This window comes from Pan paniscus, chromosome 10 (genome assembly GCF_029289425.2).
Source record: "Pan paniscus chromosome 10, NHGRI_mPanPan1-v2.0_pri, whole genome shotgun sequence".
In the NCBI taxonomy this organism is placed as follows: Eukaryota; Metazoa; Chordata; class Mammalia; order Primates; family Hominidae; genus Pan; species Pan paniscus.
The window spans coordinates 111,324,739-111,341,868 of record NC_073259.2 but is presented as its reverse complement, the minus strand read 5'-3'; the positions used below and the strand labels follow the sequence as shown (position 1 = coordinate 111,341,868).

The window sequence follows — 17,130 nt, the reverse complement described above, 5'->3', positions numbered from 1 at the left end:
CTTATTATCATGTTACAGAACTATTATTTGCAGTTTTAACTTTTTAAAACACGTATTACCTTGACATTAAAATTTATTAAAAGTTTTTCCCCCTATATGTCTACTAAGGTGACTATGCAATTTTTCTTTTTTAGTACATTAACATGAATTAAATGGAATTTTGTTTTCTAGAGACAGAATCTTGCCCTGTCACCCAGGCTGGAGTGCGGAGGCATGATCATAGCTCACTGTAACCTTGAACTCCTGGGCTCAAGAGATCCTTTCACCTCAGCCTCCTGAGTAGTAGGGATTACAGGAGCATGCCACCATGTCCAGCTAATTTATTTTTATTGTTAGTAGAGACAATGTCTCCCTATTTTGCCCAGGCTGGTCTCAAACTCTGGTCTCAACCTCCCAAGTCACTGGGATTACAGGTGTGACCCACTGTGCCCAGCCAATGAAATGGCTTTTTAAAAAAAGTTTGTCTGTCTTGTTTTCCTGAGTAAAAAAAAAAAAATCCTACTTGATCGTAATACTTGATCAATATTCCATTGAATTCTGCGAGCTAGTATTGTATTTGGGATTTTACACCTATTTTATTAAATGAAATTGGCCTATAAGTTTTCTCTATTTATATGCCCTTCCTTAATTTTTGTTATAAAATTATAGCCTCATAAAAGTAATTGGGCTGCTTTTCTTATTTCTCTGTGTTATAGAGCAATTTATCTAAGGTCAGGATTACTTGTTCCTTTGAAGTTCGGCATAAAACTATCTTAGTCTAGTTTTTGGAGGGGAGAGAGAGGATGTTATATATTTAATTTCAACGTATTTCATAGGTTTGTGCATTTAAGTTTTTTGTTTCTTGTGTCAATATTGGCTTTTTACATTTTTTTCCAAAATTAATGTGTTTAATATAGGTTTCAAAATTATTGGCATATGGCCGTTCATGATACTTTTTTATAGTTTTAAAAACATCTGTATACATTTTTTTACTAATTCTATCAACCTGTTTTATTTTTCCCTTTTGTAAGATTTTTTCAGCAAAATCAGTATCCCTGAAGCTTTTGAAGATTATTTACTCATAGAAATAAGGTCCTGCTTTTTGGGTTATCAACCTCAGGTTGTTGTAGGAGATATCAATAAAAATACATATTTAGTATTTAAGGATTGAAATTCAACTGAGTTTAGGCAATGCATTTACTATAAAGCTTGTAAATAAAATATTGGTGGAAAAAAAAAGAGTCGTGATTTTTTTTTCTCCAAAGGTCATCTCTTTTCTCATGACTGAAACTTTAAAATTGCCAAATGTGGATAGAACCAAGCAGTGAAGACATCAGGAGGAAAGATAATTCAATTCTGGCATATCAGTTAGGAGCTTGAAAACTAAAGGAAACAAATTTTAAAGTGAGCATAAAGTGTTTGGCCAGATTGAAAGCATAGCAGCTGGAAACCTCTGTTTATCAAATTTAAACAAGTTGTGTTCTGTTTTTTTGTTTTTGTTTTCTTTTTGGCAACAAGTGCTGAACCTTGAGAAGGATTCATTTATTCAGTAAATATGAAAATAAGGTTTAAAACAAGAGCATGTTCATGTGCATGCATACACACACAGACACACACAGACTGACAGACACAAACAGTAGAAAAACAAAATACCTTTTTCCATGCCCAGATGAATCAATGTATAATAAACTAGGTTCCCAAAATCAGCCACAGTGAGAAAGGGTAACAAGTGAGGAATGATCTATAAGAAGAATTCTAGCTCTATAGACTGAGAAATGGAGAGATTTAAATGGAGACTTCTAAGGGAAAGAAAAAAATTATTAAGAGCTCCATATATACTAAGTATTATACATATTTAATACTTGCTACAACCCAGGGAGGTAGAGTTTACTGTTCTCACTTTAAAGATGTACCCACAGTTAACCATCTCATCTGGGAAGGACACAGGAGCATCTGATTCCAGAGTTCCAAGTCCATGTTTAGGAGCACAGGCATCACAGATAAACTGTCTTGAGTTTGAATCCTGCTCTGCCACTTGACAGCTATGTTGCCTTGGCTGTATTACTTAGCGTCTCTCTGCCTCAAACTCCTTATCTGTAAAATAGAATTACTATCAGTACCTATTTCCTAGGATGTTGTGAGGATTAAATAAATGAGTACATAATAAAGCACTTAGAGGGGTTTCTGTCCCTGAATAAGCCCTTAGTAATAACTTACTGAGTGTCTGAAAGGCAGAGAGGAACTAAAAAAGCAGGACAGGGCAATAGGAGTGCTCTTGGGGGGATTTTGCTTGACCCTGGACAGCACACTGAGTACTTACTGTGAGTATGCGAAAAGCACTTTTCTGCTTGTCCTCCTTGGACTTTGGCTTTCTAGGTAAAATAGCCACTATGAGGAGACCTGCTGTGAGTGCATCAGTCTGAAACTGCTCACATATTAACGCTGACTCAGACCCATGAAGTCATCAGGTAAAAGACAAGTGCTTCTCTTTCTCTTTCTCTTCTCTTTCTCCTCCTCCTTTTCCTTCTTCTTTCCCCTAATTTCTGGCTTCCTAAAGTAATTTAATTGTACTATATCCATACCACCTTCTTATTCTTACCTCTTGGGTCTTCAGACAAAACATCCTGTATATTAGTAAACTTGACATGGTATTAGAAATTTCAGAGTCCTGACTTTTCATTTCACAGATGGGATAATGCCAGGAAAGTGAGATGGTGGCTCAAGATTACAGAGTTGGTGGTCGAGGTAAAACTACATAAATGGAATGTGTCCTTTAGTAGTTGGAGTGATAACACCCTCCATTACAGTCTAAAATGGCCAATATACAATGCTGTGTTTATTCTTAAAATAACTACTTAAAGCAATCATTATGTTCATTAAAATTTTATTTACAGTTTTAATTATATAGTATATATGTATGCTCAAAACATTCTTATGATTTTGTTATTACCTTTAAAAAAATCCTAGTGACTCTATGTGAAAAAAGAAGGCCACATTCCTTCTTCTTTTATGGAACTGAACCTGGGCAAAGGCCTCCCAGTGGTCACCTAACAGGTCATTGGTGAATCTAGGCTGAAAATATGGATTCTAGCTCCCAGATGGTCCTAGACTGAGTCATATCGGCATAGGAAGAATGACTAATATCCTAACAGCTAAATGTCATCAGGTGTTGAAGATGTGGGAGGAAAACAACCTGTGTTAAAAATGTTCTTCTACTTCATGTCTATTAGGGAACACACAGGTAGCATAAAAATAATAACTGGAACAAATGAGCAAAGTAGTGTTTGGTGTGACTATAATGAACTTGTGATTTACTAGAAGTGGAGAGTCTGGAAAATACTGAACAGAAAACACACTTGGGTGACATTCAAGAGACAGAAAAGCAGATCATGTGCTAGTCAGGAGGCCCGATCATTCCTTCTTGCTGTGGCCTCTGACTAGCTGCATGTCCTGCAGACTTAAGTTAACCTGCCTCCCTGGACCCCAGTTTTCTCCTGTGTGTTTGGAAAGCTTCAGATTTGCTTGTTTCTAAATTCTCTTTAGAAAAATAGACTCTCAGTGATTCAAAGTCTAAAATTCTGTCTAGTCTTGGTCTTGCACTATTTTCTTTGAGCCCATTTTCATTGAAAAAGAAACCCACTATCATCTCTGTATCAGGTGTCAGAGGGAGTGCATTAGAAAATAAGGGTGTTCTTTCTTGAAAATGTATTAATTGAAATCTAGTTTTCAAAACAGTTTCTCATGAGGGGCAGCTCAACATAATGGTTATGTACTCAAGCCATGGAGGCAGATACCAATCAGTAAGAAATCGAATGATCTTCATCAAAGGATGAAATTGTTTTGTGGGCCTCAGTTTGCTCAGTGGTGCTGGGTAGGGAGTAAATAATTTTGTACAGTGCTTGGCATATGCTAAACACTAAGAGCTCCTATCATTCCCTTTCTTGGTCTTAACATGTTCAACTGAGCAGATTGCCTGAGTGGCTCCTTTAATGCCAACATAATTCTGATGCTAGAGACCTAGAAATAAGACAGCCATGGTCAATGTTTTGCCCCAGGAGAGTGTGTTCCTCTTCCTACCTGTGTTTATTTCACCACACTGTCTAAGGTAATGCTTAAAGTAATTTAGTCACTCTATTTCCATATCACCTCCTTGTTCTCACCTCTTAGATCTTTAGGCACAACATCCTGTATATTAATAAACTTGAGAGTAGGCCAATCATGTAAATGAGCAGTCTAGATCTTTCATTTCATAGATGAGAAAACATGCCAAAGATTTAAATGATGGGTCCACAATTACAGAGTTGGTAATAGAGCTAAAGTTACATTGTTAGCACATGCTCTCTAGCAGTTGGAGTGATACATTTTCCTTCATAGTAGAGTGCAGCTAATATCCAGTGCTGTGTTTGTTTTTTAAATAATTATTAAAATCTATCAGCAAGGTAAAAGCCAATCAAATGAAACCATTCAATGCATATGTTGAAAATGAATAATGGTTGCAGCATTTGAGTGGGGAACACAGGACCCAGAGTACTATATCCGCCAGTGTCCTGTGTCCTTGGCCTTACTCTTTATGGTCATAGCTTGCTGTCATTCTTCTAGAGCTTCCATTTACTTAATATTTTTCTCAGCTTCCACAGTGCTAAGTGCTTTACCTACTCTGTCTCATTTACTCCTAATAAAAACCTAGTAAAATTGGCATTACTGTCCCCATTTTACAGAGGGGGCAAACTAAGGCTAAAAGGGAATATCTTGCTGGAGTCACACAAGTAGTGATTGGCAGAACCAGCATCACAGCTGATAGGTCTCACTCTTTCCCATTGCACTTTCTTGCCTCTCACCCTGTATGAAAGCCACTGTCCAGGGCTTCCTGTTTGACATAGCTACATATGGAAATTCAAAGGATTGTCCCTTCCACTAGTGAAAATTGCATCTAAACATTGTATCTTCCCAAAGACAATTATTTCATAGTGGTATGTTTGTGTGGCTGTTGTGGTTAAGCTGCTGTTGTACATGAAGTATACAGTAACTGATTCTTAGCTTAGGGTGCATACGACACACCTTGGGTAGGTAGGTGCTAAACCTGAAATCCAGAGGAGGCCTCCCGTGCCCCACTTTACAGGGGTCACTGTGGCTTGCAAAAAGTCACACAGCTGTTGCCTGACACATAACAAGGTGCTGTCCTGCTATTTTGGAGCTGTGAAAAAAATTCCCAGAGTTACTGCTTTGCCCCTGGCAAAGCAAATCATATAATTCACATTTCTGGATTATTGGTTTTGTCCTCTATTTCATAATTCTTTCCTACCTTGTTTTGGGAAACTGTCAAAATTATCCCATTCTGATATTATCATAACTGAAGAAAGGTATTATGTTATATTTTGATAAAGAGAGAACAGATTACAACTCCTTTATCAATCTGACATATTTTGGATGTTTTTCATTTTTTAAGACCTAGATGTTTTAGATCATTAAAAACAAAAAATCACACAGGAAGGGGAACATCACACTCTGGGGACTGTTGTGGGGTAGGGGGAGGGGGGAGGGATAGCATTAGGAGATATACCTAATGATAAATGACGAGTTAATGGGTGCAGCACACCAGCATGGCACATGTATACATATGCAACTAACCTGCACATTGTGCACATGTACCCTAAAACTTAAAGTATAATAATAATACAATAAATAAATACATAAAATAAAATATTGATCAAATCTTAAAAAATAAAAATAAAAATAAAAATAATAAAATAAATATCTTTGGAAAAAAATCAATAATAAAAATGTAAATCAAGTCTACATCATCTAAATCAAATCAAGGTTTTCTTTAGATTTTCACAGTTTTATTGAAGTGTGTTTACAATTTTCCTCCCTCCCTCCCTTCCTTCCTTTCTTCCTTCCTTCCCTCCTTCCTTCCTTCCCTTCCCCCACCTACTTCCATCTAGTAGAAATGCTCTCCATTCCCTTTGTGCCTGTAAACTCCTCCTGATCCTCTCAAACTCATCTCACATGTGGCTTCCTCTGGAAGCACAGCCTTACCCCCCTCCTTTTCTGCGTTTCTGTAGTACTTAGGTCATGTTTTCAGCACAGTGTCCACTATGTTGTACTGTAAGTATTTGCTGCCAATGCTATTTGATCATATGGCTCCCCCTGCTCAAAATTATTTAGGGACTTCCCATTAGTGTCAAAATAAATTCCAAACTCATTAGTCTGAAACCCAGAATCCTTTGTAGTATAAACTCTGAGACTCATTCTATTCATATATTACCATCCACATGTTCATCCTGAGTTCTAGACACAAAGCTGGAAGGTTGTAAACGGCTGTGTTATTCAAGTCTACATCTCTAGCTCATTCTTTCCCCAGTGCCTTGAATATCCCTCTCCTCCATCCTTTGCCATTTCAGATGTCACCACTCCTAGAAGCCCTTTCCTGCACTTCCTGGCTCCTCAGGTGAGTCTCTCCTGTGACACCCGTTGCATCCTTACCATAGTACTGAGCACACAGCCCTGGATTTGTCCCTCTCCACTAGAGCATGAGTTTGAGGGGAGGGACTGGGTCTTCTATCTTTATATCCCGAGCACCCTGCTGGGTGCCAGGTACATTTTAGGGGCTCAAGAAATTCTTGTTGAATTTGATAAATTTAGAATAGTCCATTGCCAGTGGTGATTCCAATAGAGTCACTGATGAATATTAAACACTGATTGATAAGTTTGTGATAACAGAATAGTCAACCTGAAGGCAGGGGATATTAATGAAATAGACTGATTCCAAAAACCATTATTATGATCATGACTGTTGTTATTCTTTTTATTCTTCTGAGTTTTGGGGGATGAAACACAATATGAGTATGGCCCTGTCAATGCAATTGATCTGGGGCAGAGTGCTTCCTCCGAGTCGAGCCCAGGTGCTCCCTCAAATGAAGCTGCAGCCACATTTCACCTCTGCTTTATGTCATTTGTCTACTTACGTCATCCACTTCCTTCCTCTGAACAGCTCCCTCTAAACTCTAATTTTTAAATTTGACCTCAGCAGATGTAATAGAATATTTTGAGCCAGTATATGATTGTTTTAAAATAGCACTTCATTTTGTAGGTTACAAAATGAACAGAGATCCTTAAAACACTACAAAGATAATGAAGACAAAAAGTAAACATCTCTGAAGTTGTCATCAGAAGTCGTTTCCCTCCTTGTTTCTGGTTACTCTCCCTCACAGTTCCTGGCAGCCCTGTACTTGTAGAGCTCTGGTCGCTAGCACCAAATGGTAATTTATCATCTTTCTTGGCAGGTTTCCTGCTTCATCCTGCACCTGCCTTCTTGAAAGAAAACAAGACATCAGATACTTATTCAAATAATGGAATAGCTGATCAACTGGGTCTCCACACAAAAGAGAGTTATCCATGATAAAAGAACAACTTTTTCATGCATTATATGTGACACATGCATGCTTTCTCTTAAGATTTATGAACCCATGACTATTAGTATTGTTAATATAATCAAACCTTTTACAGCCTCACTCCAAAGCTTAAACTTATTATCAATTGGCTTCTAGAGGGGAGTCAATCAATTTCATAAGTGCTTAAACACCTGCACTCTCTTTGAATCAGTACCAATCCTCATTTTCTCCAAGTATATAATGCAACCAAATCTTGCTTACAAGTTCAGGAGGATTTGTGATTCAACAGTCACACTTTAAAGACGTCATGAGCTTGATCCTGAGTGGTGGTTTTTTTTTTAATGAAAAATTATTAATTCATTTCTGGATGCTAATGAAAAAACAGGTCACTGTCGGGGAAAAATAAAACAGACTCTGCTAATACTGCTTAGGATTAAGTCCCCTGTTTGTGTTCTGCATAGGTGTGTTTTGCAACAAACACAAATCACATACCTATTAACCAGGCAAGGTGCCAGTCTCTGAATATACAGATGTGGCTGAGACAGGACCCCTGCCTTCAGGATGCTCATGATCTATTAATGGAAGAAGATGTATAAACAGCTTACTCCAATTGTTATACAAAACAATAATTTAATTGCGTGTAGGGGGATAAAGAAGAGGAGACAGAGAAAAGGAAAGAAATAAGAAAAAAAAAGGACAGTGTATTAGATGCTTATTGCTACCAGCCAGGCTAGAACTTCCAATTCTATAATCACTCTTGATTTTTACAATATGTTGTAAAAACAAAGAGGAAGGTGTATTTTCAAAATACTATTAATTTCTTTTTTGTTATATATTTTTCTTCTTTGTTATTTTGATACGATTTTGAAAAGTAGAGTCTAATATAGGAAGGACTATTTATTCATCACAATAACAACTAAAGTTTATGTTTTTCCTTCTCTGCTTCAGATTTTGTTTAAATATAAGAACTGGAAAACCAAAGGTAAATTTGAAGTCACATTTGTTCCCATTTCCCATCCCATTCTACTTCCTCTCTTCCTGTTAGATGTTACTCCTTTCTTGGATTTTTAAATTTATCCTTCCAGTTTATGTGTTTATAAGTTTACCCCACTTGCTCCCTTCTCAGCTTTGTCATCTCTAAAACACCTTCACTGAGAAACTAAGTGTCCTTCTCATCCCATGGGGCTGTTCTGGGTATCAAGTAAGATACTGATATGAAGTGTTTTGTAAGTTACAAATTAATTACTTTGAAAGGTTTATTATTATTTTATTAATTCTAATTGTATTTATAATCAATTGTGATACTATTTGTCTGCTTATAATTTACATAAATTGACATACATATATAATTTGTGTAATTTCACATTTATACATATTACATATGTATATGTATGTACACATATATGTTACAATTGTCTGTTTTTCTCAGAATTGAGCTTTGATACTTACCTAGATTAGTGGGTATTACTAGAATAGTGCCTGGCCTACACTGAGCACTCAATCAATATTTGTCGGATGTGTAGGGTCTCTCTTTCCATTAGACCCTCAGCAACTTGAGGCCAATGTCTCTTTTCATTGCTGCTGATCCCTCAATTCCGGGCACAGTGTTGGTGAACAATAAATATTTATTGAATTGACTCGAACCAGAGAAAGCTTCCTGGAATTGATGGCCTTTTATCTGACACCTGAAGGGCATGCAGGATTTACACAGGTGGGTGAAGAATGGACCAGCCAGGCATGCTGAGGAATAATGTGAGCCAAAGCAAGAGACGGTGAAAATAGGTGCCCACTGCTTCTGCTTTGCTCCCTGTGTGCTTGTTTCCAGATTTGGAAGCTGTGCCTAATTAGCACATATCTTCCTAATACTCAAAGTTTTTTTGTTGTCAAGTTTTAAAGCAAAATGCCTGCCATAGGTTAAAATAATCACTGTCTGACCTTTCTTGGAATTTTCCCCAGATACCCTAGAAGGTTATTTTTCCACTTTTTACACCTGGTGTGCTGTTTGATAGTGTGACACCTGGTGACTGGAATTTTCTAGCTCCCCACCTGCTCACAAAATATGTTATTTCTTTAATCTAAAAATACTCTACTTTTTAAAAAAGATGTAGAACAGAAAGGAACAAATTAAAAAGTTTAAATAGTCAAATTAAGCAAGAAATATTCAAGGTTAGCCTGGGCTCCATCTGCCTAGTTTGAGTTTTTGTACAACCTTAGATACAGTTAAAAAAAAATGGAAGAGATAGCTCTCACTTTTACACATGCCTACCTCGACCAAGTTGACACTCCTTTTCTTTGCTTTTTTTCTATTTCTTTTAATTCTTCAGAATTTAGAAACCACAAGGGGTACAAATATAGCTACTTTAACTGTAGAGAAAAACGGGACTGATCAGATCAAATAATATAAAAGGTATTCTCCAGTTTTCCATTTCTGACTCCTCTGATAACAGAGTTTATACACATTTTCCTAAATGATATCATCAGCTGGAAAGTCCAGGGCTGGGCCATCCACTTTCTAAAATAAAGATACAGATATAAATACAACCAGTCCTGGGCTTTTGTTTTATGTATCTTTCTCTTTTCCTTCTATTTTGGATATCTAGTTCTTGGAGTGCTGGTATCATTTCCAAATACAATTTTTCTTATAGTTTGACTATCAAAATTTGATATTAAAGAGACCTCTTCAATAATACACTTTAAGAAAATGCTTTAAGAAGCATTTGAGGAGGCTAATAGAAAGAAGACACATTGCTTGTCCTCAGAGAGCATAAACAGTACCTCAGGTGACACTGGTAAACTTTTACAGGCAATGATCATGTTCTCTCCTTGCAAGGGTGTCTAATCCAGGGGTAGATTATGCTGTGAAAGAGGCCTTCCCACTAAATGCCTGTGAGAAGGTTATCCATTTAAGAAGAACATCAAAGGTGAACTTGATCAACACACCCTTAGACAAAAGATTCAAGATGGCAGTTAATAGTTATTGCAACAGTATGTGCCCATTGCAAACAAAACAAAACAAAACAGCCTAAGAAATTTCCAAAGCAATCATGAGCAGTGTGTCTGAACTCTATTTTACCACAAGATGCTGACTCCTGCCTTCTCTCCCTGACAGTTTCCAGGTCCCCCAACCCATGTGAGTCTGTTTCTACAAGTCCTTGGAATGGCTCCTGCTAATGCCATGAACATTTTCAGCATCTTGTCTTTGTCACCTGTAAAATAGCATTAGAACTAGTCCTTCTTTCTATCTTATGGAGCTTCTTTGAGCATCGAATGAAAAGCTGAACGTGAAACTGATTTAATAATTTTAAATTGCTATTAAAATATTATTTTTATTATTTTATTACACAATTCTAATTCTATTAGAATAAAACAGAATGAAATAGATTTAAAATAGGTAAAGCAGTTTTCTATAATTTCCGTAGAAGGAAAGCAGGTCAGGGACATGATCAGTCTTGGTTATTGTTGCATTTCCAGCACCTACCACAGTACGCAGCATATAGAAGACATTTGATAAATACTTGCTGAAAGAAACCAAGAACTGCATGTAATGTGTTATGGACTGAATGTCTGTGCCCCACCAACATTCTTATGTTGAAATTCTAATCCCTAATATGATGGTATTAGGGGGTGGGATCTTGGGGGTGTGATTAGGTCATGAGGGTGGAGCCCTTATGAAAGAGATTGTGCCCTTATAAAAGAGACCCTCTAGCCCTCTCTCTGCCATGCTAGGATACAATGTGGAGTTGGCAGTCTGCAACCTAGAAGAGAGTCTTTATTAGAACCCGACCATGCTGGCATTTTGATATCAGACACTTTCATCCTCCAGAACTGTGAGAAATGAATTTCTATTGTTAAGAAGCCACCCACTCTATATAGCACTTTGCTATAGGAGTCTAAACTGACTAAGACAGAATGAGTGATAATGTTGCTTGGGGCCATTCTCATAGGCAGCTAGATAAATAAAGGAAAAGAGGAGAAACCAGAAGATGTAAAAATGATCATCCACTCAAATAAAAGTGCCATATATGACTGGAGTGTGTTCCAGCTCCAGAATTTACTTTTGGAGTTATAAATAAACATAATTATTTTTTAGCACTTGTTACACCTGTTTTGTATTCTTCTATGGTACAGGCCCTACAAATTCCAGTCTTTCAGTAAACCACTCAAGCCGAAAGATAAAATAACTTGCTAACTTATTATTTGTTGAATGGGCAATGTCAGGTTGGAGGAATTTATAGGCTAAACTAGTTTGGAATGTGTGGCATGGCATTAAAGTCCATTAATAAGCTAGCAAATAAATATTTATAGGGGACCTATCATGTGCCTGGACTGTGGAGGGCACTGCAGATGCCAAGGTCCCTAGGGGTCTTTGGCTCATCAGAAGTTGTCCTACTTGGTTGACGGCTCATTTCTTTTCTTAATCCCCTGGGACAGAGCAGTCAAATGAGCAGCCCACTCTGAATTAAACCTCTTTCTCTTCTAACCATCTCAACAGTGCTTAGGGAGAACATTTATTTCATTTTACAATGCATACCAATGACAGAATTTGTTTTACAGCCACAGTACTGCTCTATGACCTGAAACCAGGCTAATCTTCTAAGTGGAGGAGGCTCCACTTAGAATCCTCCTAAGTGGAGGAGGCTCCACTTAGAATCCTCCTAAGTGGAGGAGTAAGCTCTTGATACACATTTTAGAAGCATTGTTACTTTCTCGGGTTGGATGCTGACAATGCAAGGCAGTAAGTAAATATATGTCCAAGATAGGATGTGTTCTGATGGCATGAACTTCACAGGAAAAGAAAAGAAGAGGAGGAGGACAATATTTTGTAAGTCATGGTAAAAAACAGAGAGGAAATGTAACTTACATTTCAGGTTCAATGGTAGAGGATGGAAGAGAAAACAGCCATTCTCTACTAAGAACTACTGAGAGTGGTCCCAGACATCAGCCAGGTTCCAGTTAAAGCACATAAGTGAAGGGAATCATTGATGATTGGTGGTGTATATATTGATGAAGCAAGATGGTTGATGATGTAGGATATTTGCTGCTAACCAAGCAGCCTTTCCTAGGCTGCAGTGGAAGGATTTGGAAGGAGTGTGACAGACTGGATCAGTTACATATGAGAGTCCAGATTATATGGGACCACTTGAGATCAGAAGCATGGTAGGATGCAGGGGCATGGTGGGATTCACCTTATGGTATCAAATGCAGGTTAGGGTGATAAGGCTGAGCACGTGTGGAAGGAGAGCAGAGGAGTTCCTTGCCAGGAGCATGTAGGGCTCTATCCCACCGGTGACCAGGCTGCCAGGACCACTATCTCCTTGGAGCATTCAGGGCTCGTGGGTACTCCTTCCTCACCTGACAGGAAAGTTCAGATAGGAAAGATAACAATGGAAGTCCAGTAGTGAAATGATCACTAAATGTTTAAAATGCAGGGATTTGGGGGTAGTGGTTTATGGCTTCACTGAAATCAAACTTTTTTTTTTGTAGGTGACTGTTTAGCTTGGCCATTTGCTGCTCCTACATCAAATAGAAGGTATTCTTTTTTATTTTTTTTTATTATACTCTAAGTTCTAGGGTACATGGGCACAACATGCAGGTTTGATACATAGATGTACGTGTGCCATGTTGGTTTGCTGCACCCATCAACTCATCATTTACCTTAGGTATTTCTCCTAATGGTATCCCTCCCCCAGGCCCCCACACCCCAATAGACCCTGGTGTGTGATGTTCCCCCACCGTGTCCAAGTGATCTCATTGTTCAATTCCCACCTGTGAGTGAGAACATGTGGTATTTGGTTTTCTGTCCTTGTGATATCTTGCTGAGAATGATGGTTTCCAGCTTCATCCGTATCCGTACAAAGGACATGAACTCATCCTTTTTATGGCTGCATAGTATTCCATGGTGTATATGTGCCACATTTTCTTAATCCAGTCTATCATTGATGGACATTTGGGTTGGTTCCGAGTCTTTGCTATTGTGAATAGTGCTGCAATAAACATACGTGTGCATGTGTCTTCATAGTAGCATGATTTATAATCCTTTGGGTATATATCCAGTAATGGGATTGCTGGGTCAAATGGTAGTTCTAGTTCTAGATCCTTGATGAATCGCCACACTGTCTTCCACAATGGTTGAACTAATTTACACTCCCACCAACAGTGTAAAAGCATTCCTATTTCTCCACATCCTCTCCAGCATCTGTTGTTTTAATAGAAGGTATTCTTTTAAAGATAATGTTCCTTTTCTCTTCCCTTATTATACATGCATATATGTTTATTTTATAAAGTTGGGTATACAAAAAATTAATAAAAAGAAGAAAATAAAAGTACTGATCATTGTAATACTCAGAAATAACTAGAGTTATAAATGTGTTTGCTTTCCTCAGGTTGGAATGCACTGGTGCACACATCCAATTTCAATTTACAAAACTGGAATTAAACCGTATGCAATGTACCTTTTAAAACTTAACATTATACTAAGTATATTTTGACACATAATTACACATCCTTTGAAACTGCATATAATTCCACCATAGAGGTGTATCATAATTTATGATTGGACATTTTGATTAAAAGCCAGCAATACAAACCTTTATGTGTATATCTCTGACTGTTCCCTTAGGATAAGTTCCCTAAAATAGAATTATTGAATTGAAAGGTACAAATAATTGTAGGTTTCTTGACTGTGATCTTGAACATTTTTTATACAGATTTATTTCTCTTATATTAAAGTAGCACTATTATGATAAGTAGTGACTAGTAGCCATTTCCAGGTACAAACCATGACATATTCTTGTGAACTTCATATCTATAACCATACTTAAAATTTTAAAAAATAACTCATGACAGAGCAAGTCCTGGCAGCAAAATCAACAGTTCTGGCTGTTAGTGTTAATTCCCTTCTGCACCAACCAGCTATTTTCCCTTCAGCTCAGCTATTTGCTCTTGCAAACTTACTTTTTCAAACCCTAGCAAAATTTCTTCATCTTCTCTAAAATTAATGTGTTGAATAGTAATCCTCAACTTTCCTTCTAATGGTAAAATTCTATTACTTTATTCTTTGTCATTTTGTCATAAAAATTGTTTCAAAAGAAATACAATGTTAAGATATTTCTGAAACAAAGTACAGGCTCAATAAATATTTGTTGAATAAGGGGAAATGAAAATTATAAAATGAGATATATATAATTAAGTTCAATATTTTTTAAAAATGTAATTAAACAAATTAAATTCCACTCGAAGAATAATTTACAGAGTGTCTTCTCTGGGAAATAATCTATGTTAAGTATTATGGAAGACGGAAATACAAACAGAAAAATAGTTCCTGCCCTGAAGTATTTTTGCAACAAGAACCATACTTTTTTTTTTTTTTTTTGAAACAGAGTCTCATTGTCACCCAGCTGGTGTGCAGTGGCACGATCTCGGCTCACTGCAACTTTCACCTCCCTGGGTCAGGTGATCCTCCTGCCTTAGCCTCCCCAGTAGCTGGGACTACAGGCATATACCACATAGCCCAGCTAATTTTTGTATATATACATTTTTTTTTTGTAGAGATGGGGCTTCACTGTATTGCCCAGGCTGGTCTCAAACTCCTGCACTCAAGGGATCCACTTGCCTTGGCTTTTCAAAGTGCTGGGATTTCAGGCATGAGCCACTGCACCTGGCCCCATACATTAATTTTGATGGGGGAAATTTATAAATAAATAGGAATTATACCAATTGCTCTTAGGGTGTTTAATCTCATAAAGAGACCCAAAGTTTGTGTACTCAGATGAAATAACACTAATAAAATGCCAAGAAAAATTTTGAACAATTTTTAGCATAAACAATACAACTAAGAAATTTCGCAGGAGGTGTTATATTTATCCTAAGTGCAAAATATTAGGATAAAAATATCAGAAAAAAATAATAGAAAAACTGTTCTCAGTTTTGGTAACATGACTACTCAGCGGACAATTAAGAAAGCCACAAATCCTAAATCAGAGTTTAGAAATATCCCTGAGTCTCAGAATATACCTTCACACTTACAACTATATTAAAGTGGCAAAACTCACATTTCAGGCATCTTGGAAATGGTTTCTGGATAAACTATGCAAAAACAGATATGCATTTGCATGGTATGCCTAATTGTCAGTTTCCTATTTTGCCATCGCTCTGAAGATCTTTTTGGCCACATTCAGTGAAAACAACATGATATTCAGCAAATTAATCTTCTGGATGTTTTAACTTGGGCTCTTGTGGTTTATTCTTGTTGTTAATAATTTTTAATTTGCTAGGTCACTTTGTACTCTTTGCCACTAGTTAGCATATCCTAGTTTTCCCAAGAAACACTTGAGTACAAAACCATTACTTAAGACCCAGCCTTAATGCCCATGACTTAGAAGGTTCACTTGGAAGCCAAAAGAGCAGAACTAATATACAAAGCTTGGTGTATCTTGTTGCCTGGGCAAGTCGACTTGCCTTGCATATGTGAAGATATTAAATTCCTATCCAGTTAATTAAAAAGAGCTTCATCATGTGTCAGCGCAAGACCTTCTCCAAAAACAGGGCATTAGGAGTTTACTCTTGTTTCAGGAAACAGCTTTCTCTCCAAGTTTCTCACACATTTCAAATTTGTTGTTTTTTAGAAATACCTACTGGTCACCTGTCTATTTCTTTTTAGCAGACTAAATTATAAAGAAGCCAATTTATTTTATAAAGATGTTTCTGGGAGATATCATTAGTTGGTTTTAATTAATTCAGATTGTACAATTTTTTTTTCTTTACTTCTATTTTAAGGCTGAAAATGTACTAGTTCAATTTCAAACAGGTTAATGACAATATTTTATAGAGAGACATTGTGGAGTAGCTTTTAAGAGCTCAGGAGCTGCTATTCAATAGATACAAATAGCTCCATTTTTTTAACTATCTGATTGACCTGAACCTTGGATAAAGTTATTTAACTGTTCTAAACTGGAATGTGCCAGACATTAAACGAATTGTACCTGCCTATATGGTTGTTTCCAGAATTAATGCCTACAGTCCATGTACCGCAAGGTGTTTGGTACAGTGTCTGGAGCATGAGAAAGTCTCCAATAACAGTTATTATTATTACTTATGACCATGAGGTAGAGGGGTATGTGTGAATTTTTAAAGTGCTTCACAATGAACCACTGACAAAAGGCAACACCGACATTGACATTTCCTACCTGTTATGCCAAGGTTTTCTCACACTGTCTTACAAATAGTTAAACAAAAACCTATATAAAAACTGAACGTCCTGAGATTTAAAGTTAAGGTAAGATGGCCAGGCATGGTGGCTCATGCCTGTAATCCCAGCACTTTGGGAGGCCGAGGCAGGTGGATCACCTGAGGCCAGGAGTTCAAGACCAGCCTGGCAAATTTGGTGAAACCCTGTCTCTACTAAAAATACGAAAATTAGCCAAGCATGGTCATGGGCACCTGTAATACCAGCTACTCGGGAGGCTGAGGCAGGAGAATTGGTTCAACCAGGGAGGCAGAAGTTGCAGTGAGCCAAGATTGCATCATTGCATTCCAGCCTGGGCAACAAGAATGAAACTCTGTCTCAAGAAAAAACAAAGGTAAGACAACAAATTGACTCTAGGAGAACTGTTCTTGTTATAATCCAATTTCAGTTCAGAGTCTTAATGTAGTGAAATCTGAGCCCTGACAAACTATTGAATTCACTAAAACAAAATCTACTAAAATATAATTATGGCTTAGGCTTTAAATTTTCAGTTATGTGGTTCTGTTTCTAGGTTCT

At 37.2% G+C, this 17,130-nt stretch overlaps 1 protein-coding gene across 2 annotated transcripts in view; it reads left to right on the top strand.

Moving 5' to 3' along the window:
* C10H12orf42 (chromosome 10 C12orf42 homolog) overlaps window positions 1-17,130 on the top strand; it is a 457,931-nt gene that overhangs the window by 225,463 nt on the left and 215,338 nt on the right. For both annotated transcript variants that reach the window (XR_008620473.1, XR_008620474.2), the window contains exons 1-3: window positions 1,314-7,238; window positions 8,319-8,352; window positions 12,855-12,900. The gene's annotated coding sequence lies outside the window, so the exon portion shown is untranslated. Of the gene's footprint in view, window positions 7,239-8,318; window positions 8,353-12,854; window positions 12,901-17,130 lie in introns of those variants that run through there.